Source organism: Canis aureus, chromosome 1, assembly GCF_053574225.1.
Source record: "Canis aureus isolate CA01 chromosome 1, VMU_Caureus_v.1.0, whole genome shotgun sequence".
NCBI lineage: Eukaryota > Metazoa > Chordata > Mammalia > Carnivora > Canidae > Canis > Canis aureus.
In genome coordinates, this window is record NC_135611.1 from 105,425,588 (window position 1) to 105,449,095 (window position 23,508).

Here is a 23,508-nt window from a genome sequence, read left to right on the forward strand (position 1 = left end):
ATGTAAAAATCTATTGCATTTCTACATACTAACAATTTACACCTGAAAACTGAAATTTAAAATATGTGTTGGGGCACCTGGATGGCTCAGTGGTTGAGACTGTGATCCCAGGACCCTGGGATCAAGTACCACATCAGGCTGCTTCTCTCTCTGCCTATGTCTCTCCCTCTCTGTGTCTCCCATGAATAAATACATAAAAATCTTTTAAAAATATATCATGTATGATTGCTCAAAAAGGAAAAAGTAGAAGAAATATGAGCCCATGTTTCAGTGCAGGGTCCTCTGGATCTGAAAGATATCAGTTACTGGGAAATGGCAGAGTGACTCCAGGAATTTATAATGCAGATTATCGCCTTGTCAGAAACTACAGTTGGAATCTCAGCGACTTTCTATCTTATTCGTCATTATATTTTCATTTACTTCACTGTGTGGTTGTTAACCTCCACACACTTGATTTTCAAGCCCCTGACCACAACCAACTATCACATAAGAGATTTCAGTTAACCATCTGGCCATTCAAGTCACTTCACTGAAGACCTGAAGGAACTCCATATTTTGTACCTACTTTGTACAAAATTATGTGCCTTATGTGCATTTTCATGTCACAAAAGTCTCAAAACAACCCATGGGTTTATGTACCGCTTGTTATAAAACAGGGGGAAAATGTAAACTAAACATACCACCTGGGTCACAATGTGTGAAAGGAAAAATATCACAGTAAAGAAAAACTATATTAAGTTTTTTTTTTTTTTTACTACATTTGAAAACAGATCAGGTAACATAGATCTTAAGATCATAGTTTGAAATTAATCTTTTATATCCTTTTTAAAAAAGATTTTATTTATTTATTCATGACACACACACACGCACACACACACACACACGAGGCAGAGACACAGGCAGAGGGAGAAGCAGGCTCCATGTAGGGAGCCTGACGTGGGACTTGACCCCGGGTCTCCAGGATCAGGCCCTGGATTGAAGGCAATGCTAAACTGCTGAACCACCCGGGCTGCTCCTCCACTGCTATTTTGTATTCAGGTTTGGGTATTTGTTCACCAACATTAAACCTCAGGATAGAAGATGTGACACAGCAGGACTCCTTCCATGGCATGAGTCCTTTGCTGACTTGAGAGGTGGCAGTGGGAGCCAATGTGGAAAACACATTGGAACTTTTCCTTGGAACTGGGCTGTGATGAGAAGTGCCTGCCAGGAGCATCATCATCTTTTCCTTTACCCTCCCTCTAGTTTCTGAAGATATAGCAGAAAGTAATCTTTGAAGATACTGGTGACAATTCCAGAAGACAAAACACATGCCACCAATGTGCTGTGCTTTTAAATATTCTGGGTTTAATTCAGTTGCTGAATGAGCTGATTGATGCATTCACCTTGATAGCCAGGTAAACCCACCTCCTTGAGGAAAGCCCACTCGATTCTTGGTGGCATGATGGGCCACTGAGAGATGGAAAGACGTAAGAATTCAGAGTTCCCCAGAAACGCAATTTCATGAATGGTCTTCCAAGCAAATAACACCATACTTCCCCAGGTGCTCCTCAATCACTGTGTTGTCTGTCAAAGGGATGGACTTATTCTTGACCTTGGCTTGTCCACATTTCAAGATGAGGTCCCGGACAGACTTCAGATTTGGAAATCCCAGGTCACATAAGATTCCACTATCCTCAGCATCTTCATGGTCTGGGGGGTTACTCTGAAAAAGACACGACTGAAAATCTGCAGACACAGCCCTGCAATGGTCCTCTGCACCAGTGAACTCACCCCATTAATCCTTTGGATATGTACAACGAAGGCCAAGGAATGTTTATCTGGCACTTCCAAGCCACAAGGCTTCACTTCCAGTTGTCTGAGGTGCACCCTGTCACACTGCTGCCACCAAGTATCATTTAGGAACCATTACAGTTGCTTAAACTTAAGTTCTTTTCCTTTCTTCTTCTCCTTCTTGTCCAAGTCTGCTTTGTTTGAGTGGCTTTAAGGGCCTGAGAAGCCTTCCTCTTTTTCAGATTTTCTGGAACCAAAGGAATTTTTTTTCTTCGCTATTGCTCTGCCCTGTTTTCAGAGATGCAGCTACTTGAAATTGATCTTTTAAAATCCTTTGGAGATTTGCTTCTAGTAGTAGTTTTTTTATCTAATAAACATTTCCAAACAACTTGCATTAAACTAGTGTAAAAATATCTTAGGGCAATTTATCTAAATAGCATTTTTTAAATTCTTTTTTTTAATTTATTTATGATAGTCACAGAGAGAGAGAGACAGGCAGAGACATAGGCAGAGGGAGAAGCAGGCTCCATGCACCGGGAGCCCCACGTGGGATTCGATCCCGGGTCTCCAGGATCGCGCCCTGGGCCAAAGGCAGGCGCCAAACCACTGCACCACCCAGGGATCCCTAAATAGCATTTAATAAGCATTTTCAACAACCATACCATACAACGGAAACTATGTGAACAGGAGGAAAAGGAATAAATTATTGGCATGAAGAAAATTTTGTTTTTCCCAACCAAGAAATCAGGAATTTTGTGGGTATACATTCAGTGTTTTTACTAAAGAGTATCCAGTTTTGATGGTTGACTACGGACAACTTTTAAGGCTCATTACAACCTCTATTCTGCCTATCTGGGCAAGCTGATAATAAAAGCTTGGGTGCTTCCTCCTTGAAACCAGCTGGAAGTTCAAACCACAATGGGCACCCTTCCCGACAGCTCCACCCATTAACCACTTTAGCACTCCAAATCAGTCACCATTTCCTGTTCCTTCAAGTCATTTTTGGACCAGTTTGGAAGTTTCCTGTGCTAACCCTAGAACTTTTCATTAGGTAACCAATGTTCTCGTAACACTTTTAGTGCATGGCATCACCAGTCTTGATATCCAAACTCAACTTTGTTTAGGGTTCCACCTGTTCAAGTGGATGGCCACAGTGCAAAAGAACAAAAGATGTCTTGGAGGGTGTATATATGAAATTCCTAATTTATCTATTAAATAAACAAATGTTCTCCCTGTATCTATAAAATAAACAAATGTTCTCACTGTATACTGTTCATCCTAAATTACTTCATGACTGCTCCAAGCTCAATTTTTAGCTTATTTTTGAAATTATTTTATTTCTGAATTTTTCATGCTATGTTCCTTTTTTTTTTTTTTTTTTAAGATTTTATGGGATCCCTGAGTGGCCCAGTGGGTTTTGTGCCTGCCTTCAGCCCGGGGCATGATCCTGGAGTCCCAGGATCGAGTCCCACGTCGGGCTCCCTGCATGGAGCCTGCGTCTTCCTGTGCCTGTGTCTCTGCCTCTCTCTCTCATAAATAAATAAAATCTTTAAAAAAATAAATAAAAATAAAAAAGATTTTATTTATTCATGAGAGACACAGAGGGGCAGACATAGGCAGAAGGAGAAGCAGGCTCCACACAGGGAGCCTGATGTGGGACTTGATCCTAGTACTCTGGGGTCACGCCCTGAGCCAAAGGCAGATGCTCAATCACTGAGCCACCCAGCCATCCCTATTTTTGCTTTATTTAAATCAAGGTGCATACCATGAGTTTTTATTTGGGCACAAAACACATTAAGAAATATAATTCCATGGTGCATATTCATGGATGGGGGGCAGGTTTTAGGGGAGCAGAGTCTTGAACTTGCATTGCTATGGCATTTTTCATTATTGCAACATAAATATCCTGGGGCAGAATATGGAGAGAATAATTCAGGTGCAAAGGGTAAGTATATAATCCCCAAATTGTTCTTTGATTCTATCATGGAAGGAAATTATAGATTCTTTCAACCTTGAGAGCCTAATGGTGCACTGTTAGTGTGTGTTATGAAGTACTCTACAGAGGTGGGATAAACTGTGTTGGAAAAAGAACATGACTCCTTCAGGATTATGGGAAAATTATTTAAACTTTGTTAATTAAAGCATTAGAGCTATGATACATTCTGAAGAAAACAGTAGCAAAAGGTAATGGCAGGAGTTAACTATGAATCATGCACATACTGTTCTGGTTCTTTCCATTCCACTGCTTTCTCAGATAATCACTATCTTCAATTTCCAAGAAAAGGGAAATCAGTCGTTAATAACATATCAGTTTGTCATTCACAGTATAGAACTGCTATTACCATCTTCCCTTGCATTGTTTCTACCACATAATCCCTAGGAAACAAACTATCATTGTCCTCCCATGAAAAGGCCAATCCTTATAATTCAGCCAGAGAAGGGGGCCCTGAATGTAACTAGCATGACAACTTCTGTGGTGGTTTTGCATTATTCTCTGCCCCTCCTCCAATGCAAATTCACACAATACTGAATCTGACAACTCAGTGTCCTTGTTGTTTCAGGGAACATGGATATGAATGAGTCTCACCCAATGAAGTAGGCCCCTTCATCTTATCCAGAGACCATCAGGAAAGGCCTGTAAGGAAGGCTTAAGATCAAACTTCAGGTTGAAACTCATAAGTAGTAACAGAGCCTTTTCAAGAAAACTCAAGTAAATAAATATCTTATACACAGAAAATAATGAGCTACTTCCACACGTTCCTGTTCCCATAGAAGTTTTAACATTGACATAATTATTCTGCAGTAACATCCCAGGTTAATCTCAGAGAACTAAAGACTTATTCCAGTTATATCCAGTTTTTCCTGGATTCTCTGATGTGTGATCTGTGAATTGTCAAAAAATTTACCAAATTTGTAAGAATTTCTAAGAATTCTCCCCTGTACAAATTCATTGGTGAATCCCAAGGACACACAGTTTCTTAAAGGTGTTTCCACATTCAACGGATTTAGTGTAGTTTCCCCTTCATAAATTCTCTCATTACATTTGATGAAAAATCTTAGGACATTCTTCATATTTGTAAGGTGGCTCTCTGATATAAATCCTCCAGTGTTCCACAGTTTTTATGTTGGGACAGAAGCCCAAGTATGACCAATACTTTTGTGTGGTTTCTCTGAAAGATGTATATTCTGATGTCATTGTGAGGCCCGGATAACAGCTCTGCACATTTACATGGTTTCTCTTCAACATGGACTCTGTTTTTGCAAAATAATTGGAACCCCAGGTAAGGGCTTTGCCATATTCCTTGCATTTATAAGGTATTGCTGTAGTATGTTCCCCAATTTTTGATCTTTGGGTAAAAACTTTGCCACACATATATGTATTTATTTCCAACATATTTACTCTTATCTAGTGAAAAATATGAATTTAAAACTTTGTAGTTAAAACTACAACATTTGTTGTACTTGTAAATATGAGCTATTTGGTGAACCCTGCATTTAAGGCGATATCTAAAAGTCTTGCCATATTCAGTACATTTGTAAGGTTCTCTCCAGTATGGATTATCTGATGACTGGTGAGGTGTGAGCCTTGAGTAAAGGCTTTGCCACACTCATGGCATTTGTAAGGTTTCTCTCCAGAATGAGTTCTTTGGTGAATCCTGAGGTCAGACCATTGTCTAAAAGCCTTGCCACATTCAATACATTTGTATGGATTTTCTCCAGTATGAATTTTCTCATGAAGCCTATGGTGTGAACCCCTGTTAAAAGCCTTGCCACACTCATTAATTTGTAAGGTCTCTCTCCTGTATGGATTACCTGATGTTGCTTAGGCTTGAATGGACACTGAAGGATTTGCCACAGTCATTACATTTGTAAGGTCTCTCACCTGTATGGATTCTTTGGTGATTTACAAGGTGTGAATTTTGACTGAAGACCTTGCCACACTCATTACACTTGTAAGGTTTCTCTACAGTATGGATTCTCTGATGACTTGCTAGGTGTGAATTTTGACTGAAGACCTTCCCACATACATCAATCACATTTATATGGCTTCTCTCCATATGGATTATCTGATGCATACTTAGGTGTGAGCCCTGAGTAAAGGCTTTGCCACACTCATGGCATTTGAAAGGTTTCTTTCCAGCATGAATTCTTTGGTGAATCCTGATGTCAGACCACTGCCTAAAGGTCTTGCCACATTCAACACATGTGCATGGTTTCTCTCCAGTATGATTTTTCCTATGATGCCTAAGGTGTGAACGATTGGTAAAGGCATTGCCACATTCATTACATTGGTAAGGTTTCTTTCCAGTATGAATTACCTGATGGTAAGTTAGGCTTGACCTCACACTAAAGGCTCTACCACATGCACTGCATTTATATGGTTTTTCCCCAGTATGGATTCTTCAATGACTTGCTAGGTGTGAATTTTGACTGAAGAACTTCCCACATATGTCACATTTATATGATTTCTCTCCTGTATGGGTTATCTGATGTTTAGTGAGGTGTGAACCCTGAGTAAAGGCTTTGCACACTCATGGCATTTGAAAGGTTTCTCTCCAGTATGAATTCTTTGGTGAATCCTGATGTCAGACCATTGTCTGAAGGCCTTGCCACATTCAATACATTTGTATGGTTTCTCTCCAGTATGAATTCTCTCATGATACCTAAGGTGCAAATGCTTGATAAAAGCCTTGCCACATTCATTATATTTATAAGATTGCTCTCCAGTATGGATTACCTGATGGCTTATTAGGCTTGAACACACAATACAAGCTTTGCAACACACATTACATTTATATGGTTTCTCTCCAGTATGACTTTTCTGATGGCCAATCAGGCTTGCACTTTGGATGAAAGCTTTACCACACTCATTACATTTATGTGGTTTTTCTCCATGATGAATTCTGTGATGTTTTACAAGTATCAAACTTTGGCAAAAAGCCTTGCCACATTCATTACATTGATAAGGTTTCTCTCCAGTATGGATTACCTGATTGTCCGCTAGGCTTGAGCACACACTAAAGGCTTTGCCTCATTACATTTGTAAGGTTTCTCTCCAGTGTGTATTCTCCAGTGATTTGCAAGGTGTGAATTTTGACTAAAGACTTTGCCACATTCATTACATTGTAAGGTTTCTCTCCAGTATGGATTCTCTCATGACTTACAAGGTTTGAATTTTGACTGAAGACCTTTCTATATACATTACATGTATATGGTTTCTCTCCTGTACGCGTTATCTGATGTTTAGTGAGGTGTGAGCCCTGATTAAAGGTTTTGCCACAGTCATGACATTTGTAAAGTTTTCCCTATGTGCTTTTTGTTTTTGTTTTTTTTTTTTGTTTTTTAAAGATTTATTTATTATTAGTGAGAGAGAGAGAGCACGCGGCAGAGACACAGGCAGAGGGAGAAGCCGGCTCCATGCTGGGAGCCCGACGTGGGACTCGATCCGGGTCTCCAGCTTCATGCCCTGGGCTGAAGGCAGCGCTAAACTGCTGAGCCACTCGGGCTGCCCCCTATATGCTTTTTGGTCTTGCGTCAGTGTCAATGGGAATAAAATCACTCCCATATTTATTAGCAATGTTGGTTTGGACCCTAGGAGGAATTTTCTGAAGTGGTGAAACTCCAGAACCATTGTTGACAGACTTCTCAAGTACATTACATTCATAAGTTTTACCTTCAGTCTGACACATGTGTAGTTCATCCCAAAAGCTTAATCCAAGCCTGTTTATAACATGCTTGTTTCCTGCATCACTTTTACCATGCTGATCTCTTCTGTCAGTGGGATTGTGTTTATGGGATACAGACATTTCTTTGTAATTTATTTCATTATGTCTCCACTGCCACTCAAAGTCATGCATATTTTCCTGGATTTCCCGAAGAAAAAATCTTTGATTTCATAGCCTTCAGACCTTTGCAACATCACTGTCTGGAATACTTCTGTATCACTGTTCTCCTTTGGTTGTAATTTCTTGATCACATGTGTAGGAGAGATATCTATAAGATATAAACAGCCATAGGTATCCTATTAATTACAGTTCACAAATAAACATTATGTGTTGAAAACATAGTATTACAACAAAAGTAGTATTTATACTGAAAAGTTATAAAACTTCCCATGATCTTCAAACTTTTAGGAATAAAGAAATAGGATTCTTTTTAAGCAAAGAAAGAGTGTTCATCTGTAATACAAATTAATTTTAGGAAAGCCAAGTTTCAAACACCCAATGACAAAAACACTCGTGCTGTACAAAATTATAGTAGCTCTTAAAGAAAGGATATTTTTCTTTTTTAATTCCAATATAGTTAACATATAGTGTTCTATTAGTTTCAGGTGTACAATATAGTGATTCAACAATTCCATACATCATTTGATGCTTGTCAGAACAGGTACACTCCCTAATCCTCATCACCTATTTAACCCTTCCCTGACCCACCACCCCTCTGGTAACCATGTTTGTTCTCTATAGTTAAGAGGTGGCTTCTTGGTGGTCTCTCTCCCTTTTTCTTCTCCCTTTCCTTGTTTGCCTTGTTTCTTAAATTCCACATATAAATGAAATCATATGGTATTTGTCTTTCTCTGATAGCCTTATTTTGCTTAGCATTATATTCTCTAGTTCCATCTATGTCATTGCAAGTGGCAAGATTTCCTTCTTTTTTATAAGGCTGAATAATATTCCATTGTATATATCTATCTTCTTTATCCATTATCCATTCATATGTTGATAGACACTTGGGCTGCTGCCATAATTTGACTATTGTAAATAATGCTGCTATCGGGTGTATGTATCCCTTTGAATTAGTGTTTTTATTTATTTTTATTTTTATTTTTATTTTTTTAATTTTTAAAATTTATTTATGATAGTCACAGAGAGACAGAGAGAGGCAGAGACACAGGCAGAGGGAGAAGCAGGCTCCATGCACCGGGAGCCCAACATGGGATTTGATCCTGGGTCTCCAGGATCGCGCCCTGGGCCAAAGGCAGGCGCCAAACTGCTGCGCCACCCAGGGATCCCCTGAATTAGTGTTTTTATAATTTGGGGGTAAATACCCAGTAGTGCAATTGTTGGATCTTAGTAGTTCTAACTTTCTGAAGGACCTCCATACTCTTTTCCACATGGGCTACACCAGTTTGCATTCCCAACAACAGTACAAGAGGGTTCTTTTTCTCCACATCCTTGTCAACACTTGTTGTAAGATAGGGTATTTTTCCACCATCCCAAAGCACATACCAATGGGCAGTAAATGCATATCTCATACTTGGCGAGAAAAAAAAAACATTATACAGAATTTTCTGTATACTTGTATATAAGTGCTGAAGAACTGGTAATATATTACAATGCTAAGTACTCCAAAACAAGCTTATCAGATGAATAATCTAAATAAATGGTAATCTAGAATTGCAAAACAAATATAGCATTGAGAAAATGAAGAATTTAATTTTTCTAAAGATTTTATTTATTTGAGAGAGAGCAAGAGCACAGAGGGAGAGTGAGAAGCAGACTCCCAACTGAGCAGAGAGCCCAATGCAGGGCTTGATCCCAGGACCCTGAGATATTGACCTAAGCTGAAGGCAGATGCTTAAACAACTGAGCCACCCAGGCACCCCAGAAAATGAAGAATTTAATGAAACAATGTTCACAAAATGAAATTTTATAAATACCCATTATAAAATTATCTGTACTCATGAAATAAAGCCATTTTACAACATTAACAATTGGTACATGTCAGTTATATGGCATAAAACATCTGTCAATCATAATAAAAAGTAATAAAATATTCTAGTAACCCTTGATAAAACCAACAATAAATAATAATTAACCATATTATAGAAAGTTATACTTTGCGGAGCTCTAAACATTCCCCCTTAACAATAAAAGGAAGATTTCTATTCTAGAAAGAGCACACAATATGAAAGCTGACTTCTAAAATATCAGGTCAGGAAAATACATTATAAGGGAACTGGAGAAGGAAGTCAGAAGTCACAATTATGATTTTATGCCTACAGTTATGCAATAGAGCAATTCCTACTTATGCAGTGCCCTCCAGTTATGCAGTTCATTGGCCCCTATATACATGTAGCTCAGAGTGTATACTTTGAGGGTGTAGAAATTTTATTAACTAAGGTCAGAGACAAAATTGTTGAGAACTGCAAAATGAAAAAATATATAAAATGAAAAGGGATATCTCATAATAAACATGACAAAGTTGAAGTAACTTTTGCATGTACTATAAAATATGCAATATTCCATACCATCTAAGAGCATTAATTTGGGTTTTTAAAAAGATTTTCTTTATTTTGAGAGCATGAGAGAGCTGGGGGAAGGCCAAAGGGAAGAGAGAAAGAATTACAAGCAGACTCCCCAGACACTGGAGCCCAACAGAGAGCTACATCTCACAACTGTGATTATCATGACCTGAGCTGAAATCAAGAGTCAGATGCTTAACTGACTGAGCCACCCAGGTGACTTGCCTGAAGTCCGAGTGATATATGAGAGAGGAGAAACATTTCCTTGGGGAGCTCACAAGAAAGAAGGCTTTGTTTTGCCACAGAACTCTCCCACTGCAGAGTTTCTCAAACACTATTAATGGTACAGCTTCCTCTTTGCCCTTCTGAGCTCTTTCCTGTGTTCCCACCTTTCACACATTCCCACTCATTTGGTTTTATGCTATTTGCACTTTGTCCTCCACAGTCCAGGACTCTCCCTTGTTACAGAAAGGATGTAATATTCAGGTTAGAAACAAATTACTTCTCATAAGAAGAAAAGAATGTGAACGTGATATGCTATGGCTTTTCCAGAACCCTGGCTCTTTGTTCAGCTGAGGGGAGAGGATATCACAGATGAATCAAGAACAAATAATTCATTCACAAATTCCTCCACTGCTTGCCTCCTAAGTGCATAGGAAACAGTATAACATGCAGATACAGAGCTCTCTTCCAAAAATTACTTAATCAGAAGCACAGGGTAAGAAAATAGAAGACTGGATATTTTTAAAAGTTTGCCATATGGTTTCATGTATGCCTTTTTCTTTCTTTTTTTTTTTCCTTTGGTTTCATGTATTCTTAAACTCTAGAACAACCCCTGAAGGAAGAGGAAAGTAAAAGTCCAGATGCTACATTATGAAGCTTTTCATTTCTGTGTCAGGAGCGTTTCAATCTCAATTAAGCAGGGCAGGGGCTCCCAGGAATCAAACAGGGAAAATGCAAAGATAACCAATGGCAAATCCCCACTGCTGGAAGGACATTATCCTCACCCAGAGAGACCAGGTTCCTGTAGTTCTCCAACATAACGTCCCTGTACAAGGCCCACTGAGCCGAGTCCAGGCACTCCTACTTTTCCTGAGAGAATTCTATGGCCATATCCCTGAAGGTCAACCATCCCTGAAATGAGAACACATTTCATCGAAAGGCCATGGGGAAAGTTATTCACACAAAATGAGAAGAGAGAAGTATAAGCATCAATTTGGCTAAAATGAGTGTTCAACAGATGCATGTTAAGGTATTCTGAACAATTTATGTGTCTCTAATTTTAATTTCTTATGCATTCCCATAAAAGATTATGATACTCTCCAAATAAGTGTGGATCACTCATTTCTGTGGACGATATATGAATGAAGCATACACATAAGAAGTGAATACTATGTTGTCTCTACAAAGTATTAGATATTTATGTTCCACATATTGAGTGATATTATCTAGATGTGCTAGAGCACAAGTGCTATCTTCAGATGACAAAATTCACAGTGGCTTTAAGGAGAAGTCAGAATCTAAAAACCATGATGTAGAAAACAGTGGCAATAACTTGAAGTTTTTGAACCCTTCCTATGAATGAGGCATTACTCTAAATGCTTTACATGTACTAACTTGCTATCAGCACAACAGCTCCTTAGGGGAAGATCTGTTCCCATCCTACAGAGAATGCTAATACTGGGTCAGAGGCACTGTAGGAAACTCTCCTCTGGCCAAAGAGCTAAGAAATGATATGGCAAACACATGAGCTCAGGTGGTTGGGTGTTAAAAGTGAAACTAAAGAATCAAACAGTTAAGTAACAGAGCACTACAAGTACACTGACAGAGGTTTCTCTGAGAAAACTTGAAACAAGCTCAAGGTTTACAATATAGAACTGCATAAAATGTCCTCATAGATGCAGCATGCACATAAACGTAACTATTTTTTAAAAGATTTTATTTATTTATTTGGCAGAGAGCATGTGCACACATAAGCAGCGGTAGCGGCATAAGGAGAGGAGAAAGACTCCTTGCTGAGCAGGGAGCCCAAGTGGGGCTCCATCCTAGGACCCTGGGATCATTACCAGAGACCAAGGCACTTAACTGGCTGAGCACCCAGGCACCTCTAAACGTTACTAATCTTACCACTATTCTACTATTTAAATGATTAACCTGACAGTATAGAAAGAGCTGAAGGCCATGGAATGCACTTAAGATATAATTTCAATTGCTAAAAAATATGAAGCTTATTTATGAAGTGATGTCTTTTATAAAAACCATGGACATACACATCCATGTGCTTGTGCACACACATATAAACAACACAAATTAACTGAAATGCAAAGAGTTCTTTCTCAACATAATTTTGAATGATTTTTTCATTATTTTCATTCACATGTATTTCAGTGTTTTTGGGAAAATGAAAATGTATAAATTGTACTTAATTCAATTTATCAATTTGTATAGTAAGCTAGTAAAGAGGTGGTATGAACATGAAAAAATATAGAATACTTTAACTCCAGTTTCTAGAAAATACCTGAATCAAACATATAAATACAGTTTTATGCATTTAAATGTAGGTGTGTAAGCATTAACAAAAGTCAGTTTGTTTATTCCACTAATAAACCAACAGTTCAAGATTAGATTTAAAAAGATTAGAGGAATTATCAGTGTTATACATTAATTGAACAGATTAAGATTAAAAAACATACAGCAAATTAGATACTTGAAAAAAAATGACAAAAAGGAAACTGGGGAATAAACTATTATTAAGCAAGAACATTTCATCAAATGTTATGACCCAGTTAAAAGCACTGTATGAATTTCCTCTTAAATTATGGTGGAGGAAGGAGGCTGGCTGGGGCTCTTGCCATTCACCATCATATGGTATGCCTGAGCAGGGACCAGCAAAAGAGGTTAAAGGAGGAAAAAACAGGGTGAGAGAGAGTCAAAGAGCTAGACTGTTGAAATTCACAAATGTAAGGACAGAAATAGGCTAAAAATGAAAGAGGGACAAAGATATTCCATGCCGGTAGGAATGTAAAGAGGGCAACGGTGGCTATATTATATCAGACAAAACACGCTAAGACAAAGGACATTATAATGGTAAGAAGGTCAGTTCACCAGGAAGATGGAACAATTATAAACACACAGGCATGGAACATTAAAGCCCCCTTATGTATAAAGTAAATAGTAGACTTCAATGCTCAGTTTCAGAAGATCCAGAAGGAAGCAGAGGACCTGAACAGCACTGTCACCAAATGCAACACCCAATGTGCTGATAGTGAGTTAGTACATGTGAAGCATTTAGAGTAATGCCTTGTTCATAGGAAGGGTTCAAAAACTTCAAGTTATTGCAACTACCAGACAGACAGAACACTCTACCCAACAACAGCAGAATATGGTCTTCCAAAGCACACGTGAAAGACAGACTGCATGTCATCCCACAAAACAATCTTTAACAAATTTAGGAAGACTGAAACCATAAAAAGTATCTTCTCTAACTACAGTGAATTGAAACTAGAAACAAACAGCAAAAAAGGAAATAGAAAAATCCACAAATGTGGAAATTAAAATTCATTCTTAAGCAATGAGTCAAAGAAGAAACTACAGGAATTTTTAAAGTGTCAGATGAAAATGAAAATACAACATACCTAAATGTAGGGAGGTGGTGAAAGAAGCAATGAGAGGAGTATCTACAAAGGTAAATATGTACATTAAGCAAGCAGGAAGATCTCAAACCAGAAATTTAATCTTACACCCCAAGGAAGCATAAAAGGAAGAACAAACAACCCAATTTAGCAGAAGGAAGAAAGGAATATTACAGCAGATATAAATGAAAGAGGATAAAAAATATAAAAAAATCAACAAAGAGTTGTTTTGTGAAAAAAAAAAATCAACAAATTGACAAACCCTTAGCTAGACCATTAAAAAAAGAAAGAAAGAAAAAAAGAGGAGCCTGGGTGGCTCAGTCACTTAAGCGTCCAACTCTTGGTTTGGGGTCACGTCCTGATCTCAGGGTTGTGAAATGGAGCCCCATGGCTCCACACTCAGCGTGGAGTCTACTTAAGAATCTACCCCCTGGGGATACCTGGGTGGCTCAATGGTTGAGCTCAGGTCATGATCCCAGGGTCTTGGGATCGAGTACCACACTGGGCTCCCCACAGGGAGCCTGCTTCTCCCTCTGCCTGTGTTTCTGCCTCTCTCTCTCTGTGTCCCTCATGAATAAATAAAATCTTTAAAATATTAAAAGAATCTACCCACCCTTTCTTCTAGCCCTTTTCCTCATGTTCTGTTTCTCAAATAAATAAATCTTTTTTTAAAAAAAAGAAATAAAAGAGGGGACATTCCAACTAATGACACAGCAAGTTTTAGAAAGGACTATAAGAGGGTACTATGAACAATACCATGCCAACAATGTGTAACCTAGAAGACAAGGGTAAATTCATGGAAACACACAACCTACTAAGACCTAATGAAGAAATAACAAATGTGAACAGAAGGACCTACAGAGGACATACAGGCAGGAATAAAAAATCTCCAACAAAGAACCCAGGATCAGATGGCTTTACTAAAGAATGCTACTAAACATTTACAGAAGAATTAACATATCCTGCTAAAAACCATCCAATGAATTGAAGATGAAACACTTGCAAACTCATTCTATGAAATCTGCATGACTCTGATACCAATCCCAGATAAAGATACAAGAACAAAAGAATGCATGCAGCACACTAACAGAATGTACTAATAGAATGAAGGGGGAAAACCCCACCCTAATCATCTCAATTAATGCAGAAAAAGCCTTTGGCAAAATTCAGCAACCTTTCGGGATAAAAACACTCAACAAACCTGGAAGAGCAAACTACCCCAACATAATCAAAGCACACTGCCCACATACTCAATACTGAGAGATGGACCACTTTTCCTCTAAGATAAAGAAGGCAAGGATCCATGCTCTTAGCATTATTATTCAACAGAGTACCAGAAATCCTAGGCAGAGAAATTACCAAGGAAAAGAAATAAAAGCCATCCAAATTCAAAAAGGTTGATTTCATATTATAAAACTGATGAATAAAAACTTTCCATTCCATTCCCAATCATTAAAATTTTGAAGTGTTTTTTTTTTTTTTTTAAGTAGTGTCTACACCCAATGTGGGGCTCGAACTTACAACCCTGAGATCGAGTCACATGCTCTTCTGACTGAGCCAGCCAGGCACCCCTAATCACTAAAATTTTGAAGGCAGTGACTCATTTGCTCAGCTTCCAAGGTGGCATAAAAGCAGGCAGAACAGATTTCTCATACATATTGCTCTCTTTTTCTAGAAGTTACTGGGTATCTGTAGATACAATATCTGTGGATATTAAATCACACACATGATTTCTATGTGTAGTTTCTTTTACCCTAGCTCACAGAGAACTAACAGAGTGCACCCAGATGTGGCCCCTAAACAATCCCTGCTGCCCAACCTTAATGACACCACGGGGCCCCCACCCATCTCCAATCCACGCCTGGTGTGAAGCCCAGCAGGATGTGCCCAATGGAGTTTCCTCATAGACTCCACGTCACTGCATCATCAAGAGATGGAATCTAAGTGGAAAGGAGAGGGGCTGAGGGAAGGCCTAAGTGAGTGTAAGCAAGCATGTGTCAAGGATACTTTAGAGATTGACAAGCCCAATAGGAAGGAGTAACTGAACATCAACCAAGAATATGATTTTACCTGAGAAAAAGCCATTTCCAGCTCCTCTTGTCTCTTCCTCCTCTTCTGAGTTTCTTCCTCAAGCAACATGAATCTTCCTTAGAAGTCAACCTTGAAAGTTGAAAATATGCCATTTAATATGCCACAACTGCACACACAGGGAAGTCCTCACCATGTGGGAGAGACAACCATCTACTGCCCCTGCCACAGGTGGGGCTCACAGAAAACTCCTACACCATAAAGTGAGTTTGGCCACCCCTTTCTCCAGATCACATTCCCTTCCCAGTGAAGCCCTTATACACACTGCAGCAATGGGGACCTCAGCAGCACTGACCCTCCCCTGCAAATCACAGACCTGCCCTGATCAAACCCCATGAAGAGCAGAAACCTCAGCCCAGATCTCAGCCCTCAGACATGAAGGACCCAGAGCGTTGGTGCTTAATGCTGAATACAGACCAGAAACACCTGGGGCACTTTAAATATTATCGAGGCTGCACCTGCCCACCCCCCCATCTGAAAGGAATCTGTGGGGGGGGGCACAAAAGATATATCTGCAAAATGCCTGAGCGATCTAATACGAAGCTGGGATTGAGTACCACCCAGAAGAGGCAAGATCAACACACCTCCCATCGTTTTTTCTTTTTCAGCTTTATTGAAGTATTATTGACAAAAATTATATATAGTTAGGTGTACAATGTGATCATTTGAAATACATATACACTGAAACAATGATTACAATTGTCACAATTGTGACATATACACTGAAATACACATATACACTGAAATAATTATCACAATTATCACCTCACAATTACCATTTTGTGTGTATGTGTGTAGTGAGAACACTTAAGATTTACTCTTCAGGTAAATTTCAAGTATATAATATGGTATGATTAACTGTAGTCACTGTGCTTTACATTAGATTCCTGAACTTATTCATTTTACAAACGGGAGGTTGCACCTTTGACCAACATCTCCCCAGTTTTACCCACCTCCCAGCCCTTGGTAACCACTGATCTACTCTATGGTTCTAGGAGTTTGACATTTTTAGGTTCTACACATCAGCAAGAGCACACAATATTCCCTTTTCTCTGTCTGGCTTATTTCACTTAGCATAATGTTCTCTAGGTTCATCCAGGTTGTCATAAATAGTAGGATTTTTATGGCCAAATAATATTTCATCGTATACATATATATCAAATTTTCTTTATCCATTCATCCGTTGACATTTAGGTTGTTTCCATACCTTGGCTGTTATGAATAGTGAATGCAGTAATGCACATGGGAGTGCAGATATCGCTTCAATACTGATTTCATTTTCTTTGGATATAGATCCAGAAGTGTGATTACTGAATCAGAGGACAGTTCTATTTTTAATTTTTTGAGGAACTTCCATGCTGTTTTCCAAAATGGCTACACCCATTTACATTCCTGCCAACAGTACACAAGGGTTACCTCTTCTCCACTTGCTCACCAACACTTGTTATCTCTTGTCATTTCCTGATGGACATCCTAACAGATATGCTACCTCCTACCTGCTCTCCCCTTGAAGCTTGTCATCTTCAGGACTCAGACCTGAAGAGGAAGGGACAGAAGGAAACAGGCAGGACAGGCAGCAGAGGGGAAGGTGTGGCTGGCATGTTAACTGGGAGGGGGCCAAGAGGCTCCCCTGAGAAGGTGGTTATCAATCGAGGACCTGGCAGACAGAGGTTGTGTGCCACCTCCATGTGAGGGGCCAAACAGTCCCAGGCAGCCAGACAGGCCCTGGGAGGGCCCTGAAGCAGGAGCAAGCCTGGCCACAGGGAAGGGAAGAGGCCAGCATGGCTGCAACAGGGTGAGGAGGTCAGAGAGGCAGCTGGGGAAGCAGATGGGCATGGTCTTCTACGACTTGCCTCCCACATCTCTAAAGGATTTTAGACACTGTGTACTCTTCCTGTCATTTTAAATAAACATTTAACTTTTTCTTATCTTATAAACACTTACAACTAAGGTAATTTCTTACATATTTTATGTTCAGGCTGAGATGTATACCTAAGTCCCAGGAAGTACAAGGTGGCCCTTAACCAAAATACACAGGATGCAGGGGGAAGACATTTAGAAAAAGTCAAGACCATTTTTGGACAAATTAAGGTGGAGACGCCTGTTAGACATCCTAGCAGAGATGCGAGACACATGGACATGGGATGCAGAACTCAGGGCACAAGCTGGGTAAGGAGAGAAAGAAAATCAGTCTCTCAAGGAAGAGGGAAAAATCAACCGTGCCACCTGCTGCTGACAGGAACAAGAAGGTGAGAACAGGAAACCAATCACTGGACTGACAAGTGGCAGGTCTCTAGAAGGCCTCAGTTGCACAGTGGCTGTGAAAGCTTAACCGGATGGGGTCAAAGTGGGAACTGAGGCAAGGTCTGAAAACAGTGGCTAGTGTACTGTGCTCTAAAATAGATCATGAACAAGGGTATTTAATAAGGGGGAAACACTTGAGAATGTTTTGTTCTATCGATCAAAGAATAGTGAATAACAAGGCTCTGAGGTATATGTGTCTCTGTGTCTGTTTAAGATACCACCGTTCAGGGATCCCTGGGTGGCGCAGCGGTTTGGCGCCTGCCTTTGGCCCAGGGCGTGATCCTGGAGACCCAGGATCGAATCCCACGTTGGGCTCCCGGTACATGGAGCCTGCTTCTCTCTCTGCCTCTCTCTCTCTCTCTCTCTGTGTGATTATCATAAATAAATAAAAAAAATATTAAAAAATATTTTTAAAAAGGTACCACCATTCATGCCTGCTGCTGGAATAACTTCCACAGAGTAAACGCATATGAGGAGGTGCAGGAAGGATGCCCAGAAGACCCCACAGAAATAACCATGTGGAGCAGATGCTGGGGGGGCACCTCCTGGATCCACCCCCTCAGGACCAAGATGCCATCCTGCTGCAGCCAGCCCTCCCTGTGGATGAAGCACAGGGTAATGTGTCTCTGCCTAAGCCCACTCCCATCATGCTTCCTCAGGTGTCATCATGAGTTTCCCAATTAAATCCAGCAGGCAAATCTCAGTATCAGCCTCTGTGTCCCAGGGAACCCGAGCCATGACAATGGCTCCAGCACTTCAAATGGACCCATGCAGCCCCCCATCTACCCATAAGCCCCCTTCCAGGTATTCCCGCTAGGACTAAGACACCCCTTCTAAGAGTTCCACACATCCCTTGACCCTACAACTGAGCCTGGGACACGTGCACACACTATTCACTGGGCCATCTGGAGGCCCACACTTGCTCCCACATGGCTCCTGCAGACCCTCTAGGCCACTTTCATTTCCCCCCATCTTCCCACCTCTCCTGCACCCAGAGACTGATAGGCGCAGGCTCTGCAGCAGTAATGCACACAAGTGCATGCTGAGGGCCACTGGGCCTCCAGCATGGAGACCAAGAGGTTGGCCCTGCTGGAAACAGTTGTGAGGCCACCAGGTCTCCTCCTCTCCCCATTCACAGCAAATTACAAGAATCTCTAGTTCTTCATCCTATTTTGTGCCATCTTAGGCTCCTGACCTTGTCCCCACCTTTCCCAAAAGGAAATCAGGTTTCTTGACCCTGAGCAGATCAACTGCTGGAAGGCAAAGCCCTCACCCAAGATGCAGCTGCTCCCTGTGATGTGCTCGGCAAGGATGACCTGGGAACTGGCAGAGGGCAGTGACACTACAGTAAAATAAATTTTGAGTAAAATGAGCAGCCACAGGAGGTTTAGATCAATGTGTTAAATTTCCCAGAACAAATATGGGCACCATCTTCATCACCTGTCCTAGCTCCTTGGTCTTCCTGAGGACTACTCAGCCCAATCCACAGCCCTAGCATCTAAACACATCCCAAAGGGAAGGTGAGGCAATTAGCTTGTGTGCCCTCCAGTGGAGGGAAAACAGGATGGACTTTAAACAGTCAAAGGAGAAGAGCTTTTCTCATATGGGTGATTGACATGGAAACAATTCAACCTGCAGAACATGGCAGCTGGCCAGGGAAGGGCACTGCAGAGGATAGGTGAGAGAGGCTGGACACACATCGCTGAGCCTAAACCTACATGAGAAAGGGCCGGAGCCAAGATGATTTAGAGACAGAAGGTAAGAGCAGGGACAAGGTCCTGCGATAGAAAAGGCTGGTGTTTGGGAACAGAGAGAAGGTGAATGTGACTGGGGCAGAGTGAGCTGTGTGAACTGTGAAGTTCCCAGGATGAGGCTGGAGACCCTGATCATACAGGGCTGTGTAGCAATGGTGAGGAGTCTGCATTTTGTCCTGATGATAACAGGAAGCCCGCAGAGGGTTCAGTACCAGCGAGTGGTATCATTTGCCTACAGATTTATTCCTGCTGCAGAGACAGGTGACGATGGTCTAGGACTTACAGCCTATGTCTTTGCCTCCATCCTAGTATTTTTGTGTTTCAGTTTTCGAGGACTGGGACCCATCTAAAATTCTAATGACAACTGAGCACTCCAAAGTGCCACACAAAGAACTGCCACACACAGACCCAATATGACCAATCATTTCAGGAGTCAGTATTGCTAAGACTCAGTTTCTGGTCTAGTGTCCCATCTCCATGTGACAGGTAGGCTTACTGAGGCCCAAAATGGGAAACCTTTCTGAGAAGGTCTGAGTTGAGTGAACAGAACCATGTGTAAGTGAATTGAGATGGAGTCTGATGGACCAGAAGCAGTTAGTCCTTATCATCCTCTTAAAGCACCAGGACCTTCTTTCAGATGCCCCAGCAAAAGAAAATTTTCTTTGACCTGATCACACTGATACCAAGTATTTAATTCCTCTTTTCCAGAAAATCACAGTAAAACATTTAAAAATACAGAATTGCAAAAACATAACCATTGGTACAGAACACAATGAAAAAGGATCAGCTATAGAAATAAACTCTGAGCAAATTTTTTTTAACAATTTCTATTTTGTTAGAGATTCTTTGTTTTGTTTGTGAGCAAATTTCTTCATTGTAAACAGATGAACTATTTTGGGAAAAAGTTCCAAGTCAATCCAGCCATCCTTCTATTTGTAGAGAGCAGACAAATGGACTTGAGGGGAATATTGACTTAGTAGCTCACAGCCCACTGTTTTAACGGATCACATAAAAGAAGAAAATGGAGTATTAAGCAGCTGGTTAAACTAGGTTACAAATGCTAAAAGACCACTCACAATCTTACCAAGTACTCATTGAAAAAAAACTAAGATTATTTAGTGATTACCAAAAAACTTTTCTAATATATAAGATAGGGAAAAGGGGCATCTGGATGGCTCAGTCAGTTGGGCAGCTGACTCTTGATTTCAGCTCAGGTCATGATCTCAGGGTTGAGGGATCCAGCACCAGGTCAGGCTCTGTGCTCAGTGGGGAATTTGCTCCAGAATTTTCTCTCCCTTTCCCTCTATCCCTCCTGCTGCTCACTTGTACTTTCTCTCCATAAATAAATAAATACATCTTTAAAAAGGAGAGAGAGGAGAAAGCACACAGAAACAAATTTAGAAGGGAAAGTTTTAATTTTTAAAAAGCTAAATCATAATGGTGGCAATGTAAAAAAATTAAGAATATATCATATTGACTGGGTGATTAAAATAGAAACTTAAAAAACATATATCATATTGAGAAAAGAATAACATGACTTGAGTATAGGCCACCAAAGCTTATTTCAGAAGCTAGTAATTATTTATAGAAAAGTGGCAACTGAAAAATAAGACGAAATCAGGGAGACAAACCATAAGAGACTCTTAATCATAGGAAATAAACAGGGTTGCTGGAGAGGAGAGGGGCGAGGGGGATAAGGTAACTGGCTGATGGACATTAAGGAGTGCACCTGATGTAATGAGCACTGGGTGTTATATAAGACTGATGAATCTCTGAACTCTACCTCTGAAACTAATACACTATATGTTAACTAATTGAACTTAAATAAAATAATAAAATTGACAGAAAAAGTGCCAACTGACCTCAGATTTATCTCAAGCCACAATAAGAATACTGAATCAAATGTAAGAGAAGTTGTGTGTGTGTGTGTGTGTGTGGGGGGGGGGGGGATGTAAATCCATTACCCAAAAAAACACACAGTAAGTGTAATCTTCCTTTACAAAGGCAGTGTGTAGTGAAGGTCACTGCTTGCCTCGTCTGTTTCCTCCCCCACCCAGCCCAGGCAAAGGGAAGAGGGTGACCCCCAACTGACTGAGTTCAGTCACTGCCCCTGGCTGAACAGCGTTTGCAAATGGAAATTATCTTGATGCACATAAATATAAAACTCATATAAGCCTTATACACAGGAGTCTTGAAATTCTCATCCTCATCCATAGAATTCAAACTTTAAGCATTTAAGATTATAAAGTCACAAATCAGTATTCCACAACTTAATTATCTACATCCAGTCAACTCAGAATCATCTGGATTGAGGTCCACCCTCTTTTTTCATTACCATGTGTTTTCTTTCTCATTCTATCTATCTCTGCATTTTTTTTTCTGTTTTCCCCCTGGGTTTCTGCTCATTCTGTTCCCTTCTCCTGTCCTGCTGTTTCTGTCTTCCCCTGGATTCATCCTCTCACACCTGTTCCGCCCCACTTGGCCACTTGTTTCCCTCTAGTTTCTATTTCTCCCCAATCTTTCTGATTGTCCCCAGTCTCCATGCATGCCTGCCCCTTTCTTCTCCCATCGGGGCTCCTCTGCCCTCCCTTACATTCCTCTCTTCTTTCCCTGCCATACTCCCTTGGTCCCCCTTCTCTCTGGCACCCCCAGGTAGTTATACTTCCATTCTGGTCTGTTTCTTCCCTCGCTCTCCTTGTCACCTGTTTTCTCTGTCTCAGCTACACGTTGCTCAGGCTGGCCAAGGCTTTAACTCTTCCGTCCTCTCCCCCGGACTCTCTACCTGAACTGACTCACCAATGTGGCCTCCGCTCCTACACGGAACAAGGGCCCTTCTCCTACGTTGCTGTCCTTCGCCTCCCTGGAGATCCCGCTTTCCTCTAACTTCTCTATTCCTTCCACCTGCTTTCTCGGCTTATTCTTACTGTCTTTTTGCAAGTCCCTCAGCCATCCATCCTCTCTGCTTTCTTCCGGTCGCAGTCTGTCTCTCGACCACACATCCAGTAGGCGCGGGACGGATATAGATGCCCGTCCCTACACAAGCGCACTGTCCAGGGGGTTGGACTGGGGCCAGAAGAGCACCGAGTGTCAGAGACAGGCCCAGGTCACCCACCGCACCCGGGGTCAAGGGAAGACGTGTCCAGGGAGGGGGCCTGAGGAGCTGCTCAAAGGGATGGCCGCTCCAGCGGGGCGGGGCGCTCCAGCATTCCAGGAGCCGGAAGAGGACGCGGCCCCTCCTGAGGGGGCTGCAGGGGCTGCCCGCCGGGGCCGAGAAAGGGAGGCTGTGGTGCGCCAAGAGCACAGGTCACCCACCTGGCGGAATGGGGCTCTGCTGGGCGCGGGGTCCGACGACGGCTCCGAGCAGGACGCCGAGGGGGAAGCGGGCGTCCGCGTGGACCCCACACAAGGTGCCAAGGGCAGGGACCAGCCTCGCTGCGATTGGAAACCGAAAGGGACGCACACCCGGCCTCCCACCGCGACGTCCGCATGTACTTGGGGTGCAGGCGAGGGCGCGAGGACTTAAAGGCCCGTAGCGACCCTCATACCTCGGCCATGTAGGAAGAGGAGACTGAGATGAGCAGGTTTAAACGAGAAAGACGGAAAATCACGCTCCCCAGCGAGACCTGTGCTTCGCGCTATCCGCTTCGGGGTCTACAGGAACCTGCACAGCTGTTAAGAGGCCGGCCGGACGCCTGGGTGGCTCAGAAGTTGA

The 23,508-nt window shown here is 41.3% G+C and overlaps 3 pseudogenes across 1 annotated transcript; all 3 read right to left on the reverse strand.

Annotated features, from left to right (window-relative positions):
• Positions 1–1,218: 1,218 nt before the first annotated feature.
• LOC144280700 (large ribosomal subunit protein uL30 pseudogene) lies at positions 1,219–2,168 on the reverse strand (annotated as a pseudogene).
• On the reverse strand, positions 1,219–7,079 carry LOC144310509 (uncharacterized; annotated as a pseudogene).
• Positions 6,663–22,709, reverse strand: LOC144280716 (zinc finger protein 836-like; annotated as a pseudogene). The gene is made up of 4 exons (XR_013349119.1): positions 22,593–22,709; positions 15,721–15,810; positions 11,026–11,152; positions 6,663–7,767 (listed from the first exon to the last, which is right to left on the reverse strand). The product of XR_013349119.1 is annotated as a zinc finger protein 836-like (transcript).
• Positions 22,710–23,508: the final 799 nt, after the last annotated feature.